The following is a 17504-nucleotide window of genomic DNA, read 5'->3' as shown; positions in this document are numbered from 1 at the left end:
TTGTGTCTCTGCCAGGCTTTGGTATCAGGATGATGCTGGCCTCATAAAATGAGTTAGAGAGGATTCCCTCTTTTTCTATTGATTGGAATAGTTTCAGAAGGAATGGTACCAGCTCCTCCTTGTACCTCTGGTAGAATTCGGCTGTGAATCTGTCTGGTCCTGGACTTTTTTTGGTTGGTAGGCTATTAATTATTGCCTCAACTTCAGAGCCTGTTACTGGTCTATTCAGAGATTCAACTTCTTCCTGGTTTAGTCTTGGGAGAGTGTATGTGTCGAGGAATTTATCCATTTTTTCTAGATTTTCTAGTTTATTTGCATAGAGGTGTTTATAGTATTCTGTGATGGTAGTTTGTATTTCTGTGGGATCAGTGGTGATATCCCCTTTATCATTTTTTATTGTGTCTATTTGATTCTTCTCTCTTTTCTTCTTTATTAGTCTTGCTAGCGGTCTATCAATTTTGTTGATCTTTTCAGAAAACCAGCTCCTGGATTCATTTTTTTGAAGGGTTTTTTGTGTCTCTATTTCCTTCAGTTCTGCTCTGATTTTAGTTATTTCTTGCCTTCTGCTAGCTTTTGAATGTGTTTGCTCTTGCTTCTCTAGTTCTTTTAATTGTGATATTTGGGTGTCATTTTTAGAACTTTCCTGCTTTCTCTTGTGGGCATTTAGTGCTATAAATTTCCCTCTACACACTGCTTTAAATGTGTCCCAGAGATTCTGGTATGTTGTGTCTTTGTTCTCGTTGGTTTCAAAGAACATCTTTATTTCTGCCTTCATTTCATTATGAACCCAGTAGTCATTCAGGAGCAGGTTGTTCAGTTTCCATGTAGTTGAGAGGTTTTGAGTGAGTTTCTTAATCCTGAGTTCTAGTTTGATTGCACTGTGGTCTGAGAGACAGTTTGTTATAATTTCTGTTCTTTTACATTTGCTGAGGAGTGCTTTACTTCCAAGTATGTGGTCAATTTTGGAGTAAGTGCAGTGTGGTGCTGAGAAGAATGGGTAGTCTGTTGATTTGGGGTGGAGAGTTCTGTGGATGCCTATTAGGTCTGTTTGGTGCAGAGCTAAGTTCAATTCCTGGATATCCTTGTTAACTTTCTGTCTTGTTGATCTGTCTAATGTTGACAGTGGGGTGTTAAATTCTCCCATTATGATTATGTGGGAGTCTTAAGTCTCTTTGTAGGTCTCTAAGGACTTGCTTTACGAATCTGGGTGCTCCTGTATTGGGTGCATATATATTTAAGATAGTTAGCTCTTCTTTTTGAATTGATCCCTTTACCATTATGTAATAGCCTTCTTTGTCTCTTTTAAAAAATCTTTGTTGGTTTAAAGTCTGTTTTATCAGAGACTAGGATTGCAACCCCTGCCTTTTTTTGTTTTCCATTTGCTTGGTAGATCTTCCTCCATCCCTTTATTTTGAGCCTATGTGTGTCTCTGCATATGAGATGGGTTTCCTGAATACAGCACACTGATGGGTCTTGACTCTTTATCCAATTTGCCAGTCTGTGTCTTTTAATTGGAGCATTTAGCCCATTTACACTTAAGGTTAATATTGTTATGTGTTAATTTGATCCTGTCATTATGATGTTAGCTGGTTATTTTGCTCGTTAGTTGATGCAGTTTCTTTCTAGCCTCGATGGTCTTTACAGTTTGGCATATTTTTGCAGTGGCTGGTACCAGTTGTTCCTTTCCATGTTTAATGCTTTCTTCAGGAGCTCTTGTAGGGCAAGCCTGGTGGTGACAAATTCTCTCAGCATTTGCTTGTCTGTAAAATATTTTATTTCTCCTTCACTTATGAAGCTTAGTTTGGCTGGATATGAAAGTCTGGGTTGAAAATTCTTTTCTTTAAGAATGTTCAATATTGGTCCCCACTGTCTTCTGGCTTGTAGAGTTTCTGCCGAGAGATCAGCTGTTATTCTGATGGGCTTTCCTTTGTGGGTAACCCGACCTTTCTCTCTGGCTGCCCTTAACATTTTTTCCTTCATTTCAACTTTGGTGAATCTGACAATTATGTGTCTTGGAGTTGCTCTTCTCGAGGAGTATCTTTGTGGCGTTCTCTGTATTTCCTGAATTTGAATGTTGGCCTGCTTTGCTAGATTGGGGAAGTTCTCCTGGATAATATCCTGCAGAGTGTTTTCCCACTTGGTTCCATTCTCCCCGTCACTTTCAGGTACACCAATCAGACGTAGATTGGTCTTTTCACATAGTCCCATATTTCTTGGAGGCTTTGTTCATTTCTTTTTATTCTTTTTTCTCTAAACTTCTCTTCTCACTTCATTTCATTCATTTGATCTTCCTTCACTGATACCCTTTCTTCCAGTTGATCGAATCAGCTACTGAAGCTTGTGCATTCTTCACGTAGTTCTCGTGCCTTGGTTTTCAGCTCCATCAGGTCCTTTAAGGACTTCTCTGCATTGGTTATTCTAGTAAGCCATTTGTCTAATCTTTTTTCAAGGTTTTAAACTTCTTTGTGTTGGGTTCAAACTTCCTCCTTTAGCTCGGAGAAGTTTGATCGTCTGTGGCCTTCTTCTGTCAACTCGTCAAAGTCATTCTCTGTCCAGCTTTGTTCCGTTGCTGGTGAGGAGCTGCGTTCCTTTGGAGGAGGAGAGGTGCTTTGATTTTTAGAATTTTCAGTTTTTCTGCTCTGTTTTTTCCCCATCTTTGTGGTTTTATCTACCTTTGGTCTTTGATGATGATGACGTACAGATGGGGTTTTGGTGTGGATGTCCTTTCTGTTTGTTAGTGTTCCTTCTAACAGTCAGGACCCTCAGCTGCAGGTCAGTTGGAGTTTGCTGGAGGTCCACTCCAGACCTTGTTTGCCTGGGTATCAGCAGCAGAGGCTGCAGAACAGCGAATATTGGTGAACAGCAAATGTTGCTGCCTGATCGTTCCTCTGGAAGTTTCATCTCAGGGGGTACCCAGCCGTGTGAGGTGTCAGTCTGCCCCTACTAGGGGGTGCCTCCCAGTTAGGCTACTCGGGGGTCAAGGACCCACTTGAGGAGGCAGTCTGTCCATTCTCAGATCTCAAGCTCCATGCTGGGAGAACTACTACTCTCTTCCAAGATGTCAGACTGGAACATTTAAGTCTGCAGAAGTTTCTGCTGCCTTTTGTTCAGCTATGCCCTGCCCCTAGAGGTGGAGTCTACAGAGGCAGGCAGGCAGGCCTCCTTGAGCTGCGGTGGGATCCACCCAGTTCGAGCTTCCCGGCCACTTTGTTTACCTACTCAAGCCTCAGCAATGGCAGGTGCCCCTCCCCCAGCCTCGCTGCCGCATTGTAGTTTGATCTCAGACTGCTGTGCTAGCAATGAGTGAGGCTGCATGGGTGTAGGACCCTCCGAGCCAGGCACGGAATATAATCTCCTGGTGTGCCGTTTGCTAAGACCATCAGAAAAGCGCAGTATTAGGGTGGGAGTGACCCGATTTTCCAGGTGCCGTTTGTCCCCCCTTCCCTTGGCTAGGAAAGGGAATTCCCTGACCCCTTGCGCTTCCCGGGTGAGGCAATGCCTCACCCTGCTTTGGCTCACACTCGGTGTGCTGCACCCACTGTCCTGCACCCACTGTCTGACAATCCCCAGTGAGATGAACCCAGTACGTCAGTTGGAAATGCAGAAATCACCCATCTTCTGCGTCGCTCACGCTGGGAGCTGTAGACTGGAGCTGTTCCTATTCGACTGTCTTGGAACCGCCCCTGCAGATCATATTTCAACCTGAAATGTGGAGGGGACAAGCATCCAAAACATATCACTGTGCAGGTGTAATCAAGCCTCATGTTTTGTCATAGGGCCCATCTGTAGAAAATGGTGATGTTGGCCCAGCACAGTGACTCACACCTGTAATCCCAGCACTTTGGGAGGCCAAGGTGGGAGGATCACCTGAGGTCGGGAGTTTGAGACCAGCCTGACCAACATGGCGAACCCCTGTCTCTACTAAAAATACAAAAATTAGCCAGGTGTGGTGATGCACGCCTGTAATCCTAGCTCCTCGGGAGGCTGAAGCAGGAGAATCACTTGAACCCAGGAGACGGAGGTTGTAGTGAGCTGAGATCACACCATTGCACTCCTACCTGAGTGACAAGATCGAAACTCCATCTTGAAAAAAAAATGGTGATGTTAGCATCATTTGAGGATGGAGTTTTGAGCCCTCGGACACAAAATGTTGTTTTGGGACACGTGCATAGGCCCAGCCGAAGGGTCAGTGGTCTCAAAGTGCCATCACGCCCGGGTAATTTTTGTATTTTTAGTACAGACTGGGTTTCACCACGTTGCCAGGGCTGGTCTCGAACTCCTGACCTCAGGTGATCCACTTGCTTCAGCCTCCCAAAGTGCTAGGATTGCAGGTGTGAGCCACTGCGCCTTGCCTTTTTTTCTTTTTCTTTTCTTTTTTTAAGACAGGATCATGCCCTGTCACTGGAGTACAGTGGTGCAATCATGGCTCACTGCAACCTCCTGGGCTTAAGCGATCCTCCAACCTCAGCTCCCAAATTGCTGGAATTACAGGCATGAGCTACTGCATCCAGTGATATTAATTTTTCTGTTGGATAATTGTTGCTACTCTTCTCAGGAGGCAGAGAGGCTGGAGCCAGTGACCTTGGCCTTGGGTTGAGGGACGGCACAGCCCCAGTTCATGCTTAGCTCGTGGAGTTGCTATAGCCTGAGTCTGCCATGGTCCACACTGGGAGGCTAGTATCTTCTACCTTCTCTTTTAGAGACATTCAGAATGGGGCTGTCTTCCTCCTCCCAGGTGGGGGACCAGCTGCCACAGGACTGCAGAGCAAGGCCCCAGCACCCTGGGCTGGACAGGCAGGCACAGCCCTGATGTACTTGCCAGCTTTCCCCCAGGACTGTGCACGAGAGAGGCAGTGACACATTCTCTCCTGTCCTGGAAGTTGATGAGCTCCGATAGGAGGTTGTCTTGAACACCCATTTGGTTCCAGGGCCCTGCCGAGACCACCCCAGTATCTGGGTACAGGACCAGCTCACACCACTGAAGAGCCAACCAGGGTTGCCTCTGTTCATTCATTTATTCTGCCATTCAACAGCCATAGGCCAGATAGGCCCAGACTGGCTACACTCTGCCTGCCAAGGTTGGGGTGTAATCCCTGAGGGGGCTTCTGCCCTTGTCTTCCTTTGATAGGAGGGAGAGGGGAATACTTTCAGCAGGATTCCTCTGAGTGGGTCTCGCTGTAGAGCTGCGTGTGCTAAAATTGTCTGGGCAGGTCCACAGGAGCAGCAGAAGGAGGTGGGACTCTGGTTCCGGCTGCTTGCTTCCTTCGTTCCCTTCTTCCATCCTCCCTCCCTCCCTCCATCCCTTCCTTCCTTCCTTCCTTCCTTTCTCTCTTCCTTCTCTCTCTCTCCCTCTCTTATTTTGAGACAAGGTCTCACTCTGTCACCCAGGCTGGAGTGAAGTGGTGCAATCATGACTCACTGCAGCCTTGAACTCCTGGGCTCAAGTGATCCTCCCGCCTCAGTCTCCCTAGTAGCTGGGACTATAAGTGTTCAGCACCACTCTCAGCTAATTTTTAAATTTATTGCAGAGACAGGGTGTCACTTTGTTGCCCAGGCTGGTTTCAAACTCCTGGCCTGAAGCAATCCTCCCACCTCAGTCTCCCAAATTGCTGAGATTACAGGACACTTCTGAGCATGCTTTCCTGATCTCCCCCAACAGTGGTGAAATATTCCAATGAGATTACAGAGGAGAGGGGCCTCTTCTCCCTCTTCCTAAAGAGGGCTTAGTAGGAGACCTGACTCAGTAAATCTGAAAGAATAAATAGGTATTTGTCATTTGCAAAGAGAGATAAGGGAAGTAGCAACATAGTATATAGTCCTGAAAGTGAAGGCCTGCTCCAAATACAGCCATCAGCTCTGTAGGGTGGGCTAAGGACGGGCAGAGCACTGAGGTGCCTAGAGGGTGGAGGTGACCGAGGAGCTTAGAAGAGGGTGGACGTGGCCGAGGTGCTTAGAAGAGGGTAGACTTGACTGAGGTGCTTAGGGGCGTGGCCAATGTGGGTAGAGGAGGGTGGGTATGGCTGAGGGGGTGGGCATGGCCAAAGTGCTTAGAAGAGGGTGGGCGTGGCTGAGGTGGGTAGAAGAGGGTGGGCGTGGCTGAGGTGCTTCGAAGAGGGTGGGCGTGGCTGAGGTGGGTAGAAGAGGGTGGGCGTGGCTGAAATTGGTAGAAGAGGGTGGGCGTGGCTGAAATTGGTAGAAGAGGGTGGGCGTGGCTGAGGTGCTTCGAAGAGGGTGGGCGTGGCTGAGGTGGGCAGAAGAGGTTGGGCGTGGCTGAGGTGGGTAGAAGAGGGTGGGCGTGGCTGAGGTGGGTAGAAGAGGGTGGGCGTGGCTGAGGTGGGTAGAAGAGGGTGGGCGTGGCTGAGGTGCTTCGAAGAGGGTGGGCGTGGCTGAGGTGGGTAGAAGAGGGTGGGTGTGGCTGAAATTGGTAGAAGAGGGTGGGCGTGGCTGAAATTGGTAGAAGAGGGTGGGCGTGGCTGAGGTGCTTCGAAGAGGGTGGGCGTGGCTGAGGTGGGCAGAAGAGGTTGGGCGTGGCTGAGGTGGGTAGAAGAGGGTGGGCGTGGCTGAGGTGGGTAGAAGAGGGTGGGCGTGGCTGAGGTGCTTAGAAGAGGGTGGGTGTGGCTGAGGTGGGCGGAAGAGGTTGGGCGTGGCTGAGGTGGGTAGAAGAGGGTGGGCGTGGCTGAGGTGCTTAGAAGAGGGTGGGCGTGGCTGAGGTGGCAGAAGAGGGTGGGCGTGGCTGAGGTGAGTCGAAGATCCAGGGTGGGCACGGTGGAGGTGGGCAGAAGAGGTTGGGCGTGGCTGAGGTGGGTAGAAGAGTGTGGGCGTGGCCGAGGTGCTTAGAAGATGGTAGGCATGGGGCTGAGGTGCTTAGAAGAAAGGGTACATGGCCCATTTCTGGAAGCGCCTGGGACATCAAAGAGGGGATGGATCTGACCTTGCCGATGTCCATGGGCTCTGGCCTGGTGTGGAATAGTAACCTGCTTGTTGAATGAATGAGTGAATGGGAGCCAGTGAGAAATTTGAAGCTGAAGCAAAGCGTGATTAGACGTGATGTCTTTGGCACACCACTCTGGATGCTGGAGGTACCATCAACAAGAAGGGAAGGAGTCAAGGATGAATTTTTGAGGTTGAACGCTAGATGATGGCATTGCAAGCTTTAGAATGCGTTCGGGTAGAAGGAGCAGAATGACCAAATATTTTGTTTTTCATTGAATGCGTGGGCAGTCCTGGTCCATTACTCCAGAGGTAAAATGTGTTCCAGCATGTTTTTCCATTGAGATAACTTCCTTTTCCATTATGGTGACAGTTCCGAAAGAAAGGGTAAGGGCGGGGGTTGTGGGGGGACCCAGGGGAGAGAGGCCGACCAATGGTTCTTTCATGTGCCGTTTTATCAGGCATATTGTCGTGAAACCAATTTTCATGTTGAAATGGCTTTTCTCCCCCTAAACAAATGGCTTTTTATGTTGTTGAATGGGATGGCAGGCAGCCTCTTTGAAGATGAGCTAACTCAGTTCTCAGCCGGTGCTAAAATACGCACCTTCAGAGCCCAGCTAAGGGCAGAGTCCCCGTCTCCTTTGCTCCTCATGGCTGAATTGGTTAATACAAGTAGGAGAAAAGAGTTTCCTGAGGAATCAGGTGTAAGAATAGAAGCTTTGAATTTTGTGAAACAAGATTTCTACTCTGAGACTTCAGATGGCGTCAGGAAAATGCTCCCCAGCATGGAGAGAACACTTGTATTCAAGCCTTCAGTTTACTCATTGTTGGTTTCATTTTGTAGAATAACATTTTGTTCTTCTTAAAAGAGCCAGACACCTGGAGACGTTTATTTAAAAAAAAAAAAAAATCCAAAATAAAAATACAAGAACTTCCCATGATCATCTAGAATTAGCATCATTTGATGATAATTCCATCTTTACACATCATGTATTTCCTTTATATCTTTTTCCCTTAGGCACATGTTTTGACAGGTTAAGCCATATTACACATATAGTTTTATATACTGATTTCTTAAGAAAACGTATTTGCTCATGTCATTTAATAAATGTGGTTTTTGAATGTGTGTAATATTTCACCACACGGATATAATTAAGTTGCCATCCCATAGTCTATTTTCGTTTTACTATTTTACTTTAAATAATTTCAAAAATAGCAGAATTTGCATGAACAGTACAAAGAAATCCTATATATCTTTCACCCAAATTTCCTGATTGTAGACATTTGAGCACATTTCCATATCATTCTCTCTCTCTCAAATAGATATGCTATATTTATATCATTTATACTAAAATTTGTTCTTTTTCTAAACTTTTTTACAATAAGCAGCAGGCATGATGTCCTCCACTGTTGAATATGCTAGAGTATATTTTTCACAAAGATGCTACAGCATAAGCATACTATAACCATCAGAATAAGCAAACTTAACATCATATACCACCACCTAATCCACAGACTCTATTCAAATTTCCCCAGTTATCCAAATAATTTCTTTTACAGCTAAATCATTCAATCCAGGATCATACTGGCATACCACGTTTTATACTTCACTTTATTGCACCTTGCAGATATTGTGTTTTTTTGTTTTGTTTTGCTTTGTTTTGTTTGTTTGTTTGTTTTTTACAAATTAAAGGTTTGTGGCAACCCCGTGGTTGGGCAAGTCTGTCAGTGTCATTTTTCCAAGAGCATGTGCTCACTTCGTGCCTCTGGGTCACATTTTGGTGATTCCCACAAATATTTCAATCTTTTTCATTATTTGCTTTCATTATTATATCTGTTAGGATGATATGTGTGACAGAGCAGGAGCATCGCCATCTTGAACAAAACACCACCGCTGTAAGTTCTCTTTAAAAACCACCTAAATCCAGCCCCAAAACATCAGCCTAATGGCTAATGTCAGCATAACTAGAAACATCCCAACCCTAAGATAAACCCCTCTCTGACCAGAGACATACCAACCCTGAGATAGCCTCCCCTCCGACCAGAGACATTCCAACCCTGCAATAAACTTTCCTTCACATAGAAACATTCCAAACCTGTGACAAGCCCCCCTTTCCAAAACCCTTGAATATCCTTAGTCTGTAAGAGAGAAGGGCTCTCTGACCTAACTTGGCCAGAAGCCCCTCTCAGGTTTGTTTTCTCTAAAATAAACCTGTCCTTAACTGTTGAGCCACATTTCATGTTTCTTTCCTCTTTCTTTAATTCTTACATTGTGATCAATGATCTTTGATGTTACTATTGTGATTATTTTGAGGCCACAAACTACATCTATATAAAATGGTGACCTTAATAAATGTTGTGTGTGTTCTGACTGCTCCACCGACCAGCCCTTCCCTATCTGTCTCCCTCTCCTTGGGGATCCCTATTCCCTAAGATACAATAACATCAAAATTAGGCCAATTAGTAATGCTACAGTGGCCTCTAAGTGTTCAAGTGAAAGGAAGAGTCTCATGTCTCTCACTTTAAATCAGAAACTGGAAATGATTAAGCATAGTAAGGAAGGCATGACAAAAGCTGAGATAAGCTGAAAGCTAGCCTCCTGAGCCAGTTAGCCAAGTTGCGAATGCAAAGGAAGAGTACTTGAAGGAAATTAAAAGTGCCACTCTAGTGGGCACACAAATGATAAGAAAGCAAAGCAGCCTTATTGCTGATATGGAGAAAGTTTTAGAGGTCTGGCTAGAAGATTAAACCAGCCACAACATTCCCTTAAGCCAAAACCTAATCCAGAGTGAGCAAGGTCCCAACTCTTTTCAATTCTATGAAGGCTGAGAGAGGAAAGGAAGCTGCAGAAAAAAAGTTTGATGCTAGCAAACGTTGGTTCATGAGGTTTAATAAGTCATCTCCATAATATAAAAGTATAAGGTGAAGCAACAAGTGCTCATGTAGAAGCTACAGCAAGTTATCAGGAAGATCCAGTTAAGAAAATTGATGAAGGTGGCTACATTCAACAACAGATTTTTCAATGCAGAGAAAACCAGCCTTTTTTTTTTTTTTTTTTTTTTTTAATAAGAGACAGAGTCTTGCTCTGTTGCCCAGGCTGGAGTGCAGTGTTGCAATCTTGGCTCACTGCAACCTCCGCCCTCCTGGATTCAAGCAATTCTCCCTGCCTCAGCCTCCCCAGTAGCTGGGATTACAGGCATCTACCACCATGCCCAGCTTATTTTTGTAGTTTTAGTAGAGATGGGGTTTTACCATGTTGACTAGGCTGGTCTTGAACTCCTGACATCAGGTGATCCACCCACCTCCGCCTCCCAAAGTGCTGGGATTACAGGCATGAGCCACTGCACCCAGCCTAAAACAACCTTCTATTGGAATAAGATGCCATCTAGGACCTTCATAGCTGGGGAGGAGAAGTCAATGCCTGGCTTCAAAACTTCAAAGCATAGGTTGACTCTTGTGAGGGGCCAATCCAGCTGGTGACTGTAAGCTGAAGCCAGTGTTGATTTACCATCCCCCAAATCTTAAGGACCTTCAGAATGATAGTAAATCTATTCTGCCTATGCTCTAGACATGAAACAACAAAGACTGGATGACAGCACATCTGTTTATAGCATGGTTTATTGAATATTTTAAGCTCACTGTTGAGAAATACTGCTCAGAAGAAAAGACTCCTTTCAAAATATTCCTGCTCATTGACAATGCACCTGGTCACCCAAGAGTTCTGATGGAGATGTACAAGGAGATGAATGTTGTTTTCATGCCTTCTAACACAACATCCTTTCTGCAGCCCATACATCAAGGAGTTAAAATTTAAACTTTCAAGTCTTATTATTTAAGAAACGCATTTCGTAAGGCTATAGCTGCCATACATAGTGATTCTTCTGATAGATCTGGGCAAAATAAATTTAAAGCCTTCTGGAAAGGATTCACTGTTCTCAATACCATTAAGAACATTTGTGATTCGTGGGAGGAGGCCAAAATATCAACATTTAACAGGAGTTTGGAAGAAGTAGATTCCGGCCCTCATGGATGATGTTGAGGGGTTCAAGACTTCAGTGGAGGAAGTCACTGCAGATGTGGTGGAAATAGCAAGAGAAGGAGAGTTAAAAGTGGATCCTAAACATGGAACTGAATTTCTGCAATCTCATGATCAAACGTGAATGGATGCGGAGTTGCTTCTTATGGATGAGCTAAGAAAGTAGTTTCTCGAAATAGAATCTACTCCTGGTAAAGATGCTTTGTAAACATTGTTGAAATGGCATTGTGAACATTGTAGAATCTTCCATCAGCATATTCTTTACATAATAAAACAGTAGCAAGGCTTAAAAGGATTGACTCCAATTCTGAAATAAGTTCTACTGTGGGTAAAATGCTGTCAAACAGCATTGCATGCTACAAATTAATTTTTTATGAAATGAGTCCCTCTATGCAGCCAAATTCATTGTTGTCTTATTTTAAGAAATTGCCACAGGCACCTCAACCTTCAGCAACCACCACCTTGATCAGTCAGCAGCCGTCAGCATTTAGATAAGACCTTCTACCAGTAAAAGATTATGAACTGCTGAATGCTCAGATGGTTGTTCATATATTTTAGCAATAAAATATGTTTAAATAAAAGTAAGTACATTTTTAAAGATATAATGCTACTGCACACTTAATAGACAAAAGTATAATGTAAATTTAACTTTTATATGCACTTGGAAACCAAGAAATTGGTGTGACTTGCTTTATTGTGGTAGTCCAGAACCAAACCTGCAATATCTTTGAGGTATGTCTGAATTTAGCATCCATCTGTGATGTCTCTTCTGTTTTCTCCAATCTGAAAAGGTTCCTTAGGTTTTGTGTTTTGTTTAGTGTCTCAGTCCTTTGGAGCTGCTATAACAAAATACCTTGGATTACTGGGTAATTTATAAAGAACAGAAATTTATTTCCCACAATTCTGGAAGCTGAGAAGTCTAAGATCAAGGTGCCAGCAGGAATGGGGTCTGGCAAGGGCTGTTCTCTGCTTCCAAGATGGCATCCTGTTGCTGCATTCTCTGGAGGGAAGGAATGCCATGTCCTCATATGGCAGAAGAACAGAAGAGCAAAAAGGGCCTAAGCTAGGTCCCTCCAGGCTTCTCAGAAGGCACTAATCCATTCTTGAGGGCAGAGCCCTCATCACTTAACCACTTCCCCAAAGGCCTTTTAATGCCTTTTAATACCACCACAATATGGGGATTAAGTTTCAGCATGAATTTTGAAGAATTTTGAAGAGAACATACTCAAACCGTAGTAGCATTTAGCTTTTCACTTTCACCACTGGGATATTTTTTTAGGTTACAGGCCAGTTATTTTGTAACATATTCCTCATTTTGGATTTGTCTGATGTTCCTTCATAGTTAAAGTTACACAGCTTTTGCAGAAATATCACAGAAGTGATAATGATGTCCTTGTTCTGGCACCCAATCAGTTGATATGTGGAGGTGATTTGACCCATTATTGGTCATGTTGACTTTGATTGTTGAATTCAGATGGAGTCTGCCAGGCTTTTCCACTCTAAAGTGGCTCTTTCCCCCTTTGTAATTAGTATTCAGTGGGAAAATACTTTGAAACTATGTGAATATCCATAATCGTCAAACTTTTACCCACTAGGTTTAGCGTCCATTAGTGATTTTTGCCTGAATCAGTTATTACTAAGGTGGTTACCATATGTAACCATATGATAATCATACAGTGATTTTTCTAAGTCCACCATCTTTGCAACATTTTTTGGCATTATTCTGTAAGTAAGAGCCTTGTCTTATCCTCTTTCATTCATTCATTCCTTCATTCATATCAGTATGGACTCTTTAATTCCTATTTTATTCAACAGATTATAAGCTACTGCTGTTATTGTTTATTTTAATATAGTAGTAGCCTCTTCAAGCTGGTTCTTAAATCCTTTTGGCATAATCTCATTATTCAAAGTGATGGTCACATGACTCTGTATTTCCACTTGAAAATAAATTATGAACATTTCTCGTGTCATTAGGAGTCTAAGCATTATTTTTAGTCATTGTGTAGTGTCCATCAAATGCACTTAATGCTTGAACTCAGTGGTCTCCACCCTTTTTGGCACCAGGGTCTGGTGTCATGGAAGACCATTTTTTCCATGGATAGTTGTGGGTGGATGGTTTCAGGTTGAAACTGTTCCACCTCAGATCATCAGGCATTCGATTCTCATAAAGAGTGCCCAACCTAGATCCCTAGCTTGTGTAGTTCGCAATAGGGTACCCGCTCCTATGAGAATCTAATGCTGCTGCTGATCTGATAGGAGATGGAGCTCAGGCAGTAATGCTCACTTGTCTGCTGCTCACCTCCTGCTCTGCAGCCCAGTTCCTAACAGGCTACAGACCGAAATTGGTCCATAGCCCGGGGGTTGGGGACCCCTACTTAAACTTTTCTGATGGGCTACATTGTCTTGGAGAGAGCCGTCTCGCATGCTAATACCCTCATTTGATTAGCCAGGGACATACAATATTGTCAGAAATGGAGTTAACACACTCCAGTAGCATACAAGTGCAAATTCAGCATATGTTGATATAATTTTTTCTGGGCCCCCACCTGGTAGACTGGCTGTGCAGCTGCCGGAGAGAAACACTGCCTGTGCAAGATGCAAACATATATTTATTGTGGTGGCATCCTTCATATAATTTTTTTCAGCAACCTATATATCCATTAACTGGAGACGGAATGTTCTATAGTAATGAAAACAAACTAACTTCAAATGGTCCCCGATGGCTTGACTTACACATTTTTGACTTCATGATGGTGTGAGAGTGACACACACACAGTAGAAACCATACTTCAAGTACTCATAGAACTATTCTGTTTTTCACTTTCAGTATAGGATTGCAGAAATTACATGAGATATTCAACACTTTATTATAAAATTGGCCTTATGTTAGATGGTTTTGCCCAATGGTAGGCTGATGGAAGTGTCCTAAGCATGTTTAAGAGAGGCTAGACTAAGTGATGATGTTTAGTAGGTTAGGTGTATTAAATGCATTTTGGACTTGTGATGTTTTCAACTTATAATGGGCTTACTGAGACATAACCTTATCATACGTTGAGGGGGCATCTATAGAGCTATATAAACCTTATCATACGTTGAGGGGGCATCTATAGAGCTATATTGATCAATATGTATTTGTGTAGATTGAGTTATTTGTGTATATCGATAAATATATATTACATGTACATTGAGCGACTGGAGGACTTCATTATTCACTGAGAGTTTGGAGATGGATTTGGGAAATGGGATTGAGGGTTTGAAGAGGATAATGCAGATCTTGAACAACAATCATGTGAGATGGGGAAAGAATTGTGTCTGGCCACAGGAGTGGAAAGACTCCTTAGAGGCACAGAACAGATTCACAGAGAGCTAGGAGGTAATAGAGTTAGGGTTTTGGAAAGAGAGTGGTTCCAGGCAACTTAACTAGTTGGGTTGAGTGGGAAGGGACAATGAAGGCTGACAATCCAGAGAAATGCTGAAGAGTCAAAGTCTTGGATTGTTGATGAGCAGATGGTGGAAGTGGCAGAGTTGGGCAAATATGAGGTCATGGGATAAGAGTGAAATTTTAGAGTTAAAAATTTTAGAGTGTGAACAATGTTAGGTCAGGGCAAGATCCAGAATTTGCCCATGTGTCGGGTTTCTTGAATGGAGTGGAGGTAAAGCTGCTAGAGAAGCAGTTCAGGTATTGAATTCACTTAGAACAGTAACCGAAATATGGGAATGGAGCAAGATTTTCGTTCTGCTACCTGGTAAAAGTTTAAAAGCATGAGGAGCAGCGATAAGTAAATTTAGCTCAGCCCCCCACTGGAGGACCATGCAAGTTATTAGGCACCGTTTCAGTGCTGAATCATCAGGGGAGGTCAATTAACAAATGGAGTCAGCCATTTTATCATTGACACTAAACGGAATCATCACCATAGCATCTTGAATCCAATTACCATTCATCTTTAAGGATCTTGTACATCCCCGCTGAAAAATCAGTTTCTTCCATGATCCCCTCCCACCTCCCTCTTCAGATTTCTTCAGTTATAGATCTTATAGTACTTATCTCCTCGTGCTGACTTTTCTGCCTCTCTCTCAACTCTGCCCCTTCACGAGTGCCTTAAGGGCAGAAACAGATCTCACTCAGCATCATGTCCTTACCTACGCCGTCCTTGATGACCCATGGGTGCTTAGTACACCAAGAGGTATGATTCTCAAAGGAAGAGGGCTGTGGCAATGTCCTGTAACTGGGAATTAGTGGGTTACCTTCTGTTTGCTGATTGAGACAAGCTCTTTGATTAAGTCATTTCCTGATTTTTGCCTCTTCAAAAATAACCTTCTGTTTATTCAAATTACCTAAGAAAAATATGTGCTTTGTGGAATACTGGGAAAATCAGAATCACCCACAATCCCATCCTTCAGCAATAACCACTGTTAATGATTTAGTGTGTACTTTTACAATCACAAATTTTACTTGTGTGGATAGATAATGCATTCATGGTACAAATTTCAACAGGTAGAAAAGCATACACTGAAAGTGTCCCTCATAACACCTGTCCCTCCTCCTTCTTATCACCATCACCTGGTTTCCCTCTGCAGAGGCCACCAGGAATATCTGTTTCTTATGTATTATCCAGACATACTCTACACGTTAGGTTGGTGCAAAAGCAATTGCGGTTTTGCCCATACTTTTAATGGCAAAAACCACCATTACTTTTGCACCAGCCTAATATTTACAAGCACATTGGAAGGCAGCTATGCTCCCCACTATACCACCGACGCATCTTACAAGCACATTGGTCTAGTCTTTCTTCTTTTTTTCATAAGTAAATGGTAAACATTTGATGCACACTGTTTGCATCTGGCTTCTTCATTTAACAATACATCTTGCAGGTCATTCCACATCAGGATATAAAATCCTCTTACTCTTTTAACAGCTCTAAGTCCATTTTGTGTTGCTATAGCAAAATACCTGAGACTAGGTAGCTTATAAAGAAAACAGGTTTATATGGCTCATGATTCTGGAGGCTGTAAAGTTCAAAATTGGGCATCAGCCTCTGGTGAGAGCCTCAGGCTGTGTCAAATCAGGGCAAGAAGCAGAAGGGGAGCGGATGTGTGCAAAGAGATCACATGGTGAGAGAGGAAGCCTGGTGGGGGGTGGGGGAGTGTTGGTGCCAGGTTCTTTTTAACAACCAGCTGTTGAGAGAACTAATAAAGCAAGAACTCACTCACCCCTGAGGGAGGGCATTAATCCATGACCCAGATCCCTCCCACCAGGCCCCACCTTCCAATATTGACACACTGGGGATAAACTTTCAACATGAGGTTTGGAGGAGACAAATCATGAACCATATCTAAACCAGAGCAATACTCTTCCATTGTTTGGGTGTATCATAGTTTATTTAACTTTTCTATTAATGGCTATTTGAGTTGATTCTGAGCTTTTTAATATTTGAGGTTTTATTATGGAAAATTTGAGTGTCATGAATGCTAGGGGGGCCATCACTAAGTTTTAACTTGAACCAAGCATTTTTATTTACACTCCCATCTACCAACCCTCCTTCTTCCTATATTATTTAAAAGCAAATCCCAGACATTATATCATTTCATCTGTAATTATTTTAGCATATATCTCCAAAAATATGAGGACTTAAGAAACCCCACAAAACCAGTATCACTCCTAACAGGTGTAACAGTAATTCCTTAGTATCATTAAATATGATCTTTAAAATTTATCTATCTATCTATAACACATACACACACCACACAATATTACAGCCACTAGCCTGGTTCATATATTATTCTGTGTGTTTGTATGCCTGAATAATACATTTCTAGAGGTGGAATCACTGAGTTAAAGTATGCATTTATAACCAGTATAAATTGCCAAATTGCACATCAAAGAGTTTATAGTAACACACACTCCCATCACTAATGTTTGAGAGGGCCTGTTTTCACACAGTCTTATCCACACTGTGTGTTGTCAAACCATTTGATCTTTACCTGCCTTCTAGGTGAAATATAAGTATACAAATGTACTTTTAATTTGCATTTTTCTGATTATGAATTGGGCTGAACTTGGTGTTATATGTTTAAAAGCCATATGTAATTCTGGCCTTGGGAACTGTCTGCTCTTTGTTCTTTGACCATTTTTATTTTGGCTTGTTGGCCTTTTTTCTTATTGATCCTGTATATATAAATTTTTTAATGTGAGGGAAATTAGCTCCTCTTTTGTAACATAAATTACAAACATTTTTACTTTGTTTCTGATTTTTCACTTAGCTTATCCTGATTTTTGCCCTGACAAACGTTTAAAGTTTTATTTATTTATTTATTTATTTATTTATGTATTTTGAGACAGAGTTTTGCTCTTGTTGCCTAGGCTGTAGTACAGCGGCCCAATCTCAGCTCACTGAAACCTCTGCCTCCTGGGTTCAAGTGATTCTCCTGCCTCAGCCTCCTGATAGCTGGGATTATAGATGCCCGCCACCACACCTGGCTAATTTTTTGTATTTTTAGTAGAGATGGGGCTTCGCCATGTTGGGCAGGCTGGTCTCGA

At 43.0% G+C, this 17504-nt stretch overlaps 1 protein-coding gene and 1 pseudogene across 5 annotated transcripts in view; both read left to right on the top strand.

Moving 5' to 3' along the window:
• The window catches only part of CALN1 (calneuron 1), a 625214-nt gene that overhangs the window by 256760 nt on the left and 350950 nt on the right, over positions 1-17504 (top strand). The window lies entirely within an intron of this gene.
• Positions 7048-11461, top strand: LOC129060277 (tigger transposable element-derived protein 1-like; annotated as a pseudogene).

This window comes from Pongo abelii, chromosome 6 (assembly GCF_028885655.2).
Source record: "Pongo abelii isolate AG06213 chromosome 6, NHGRI_mPonAbe1-v2.0_pri, whole genome shotgun sequence".
Taxonomy (NCBI): Eukaryota; Metazoa; Chordata; class Mammalia; order Primates; family Hominidae; genus Pongo; species Pongo abelii.
This window is presented reverse-complemented; position numbering and strand designations above follow the sequence as displayed.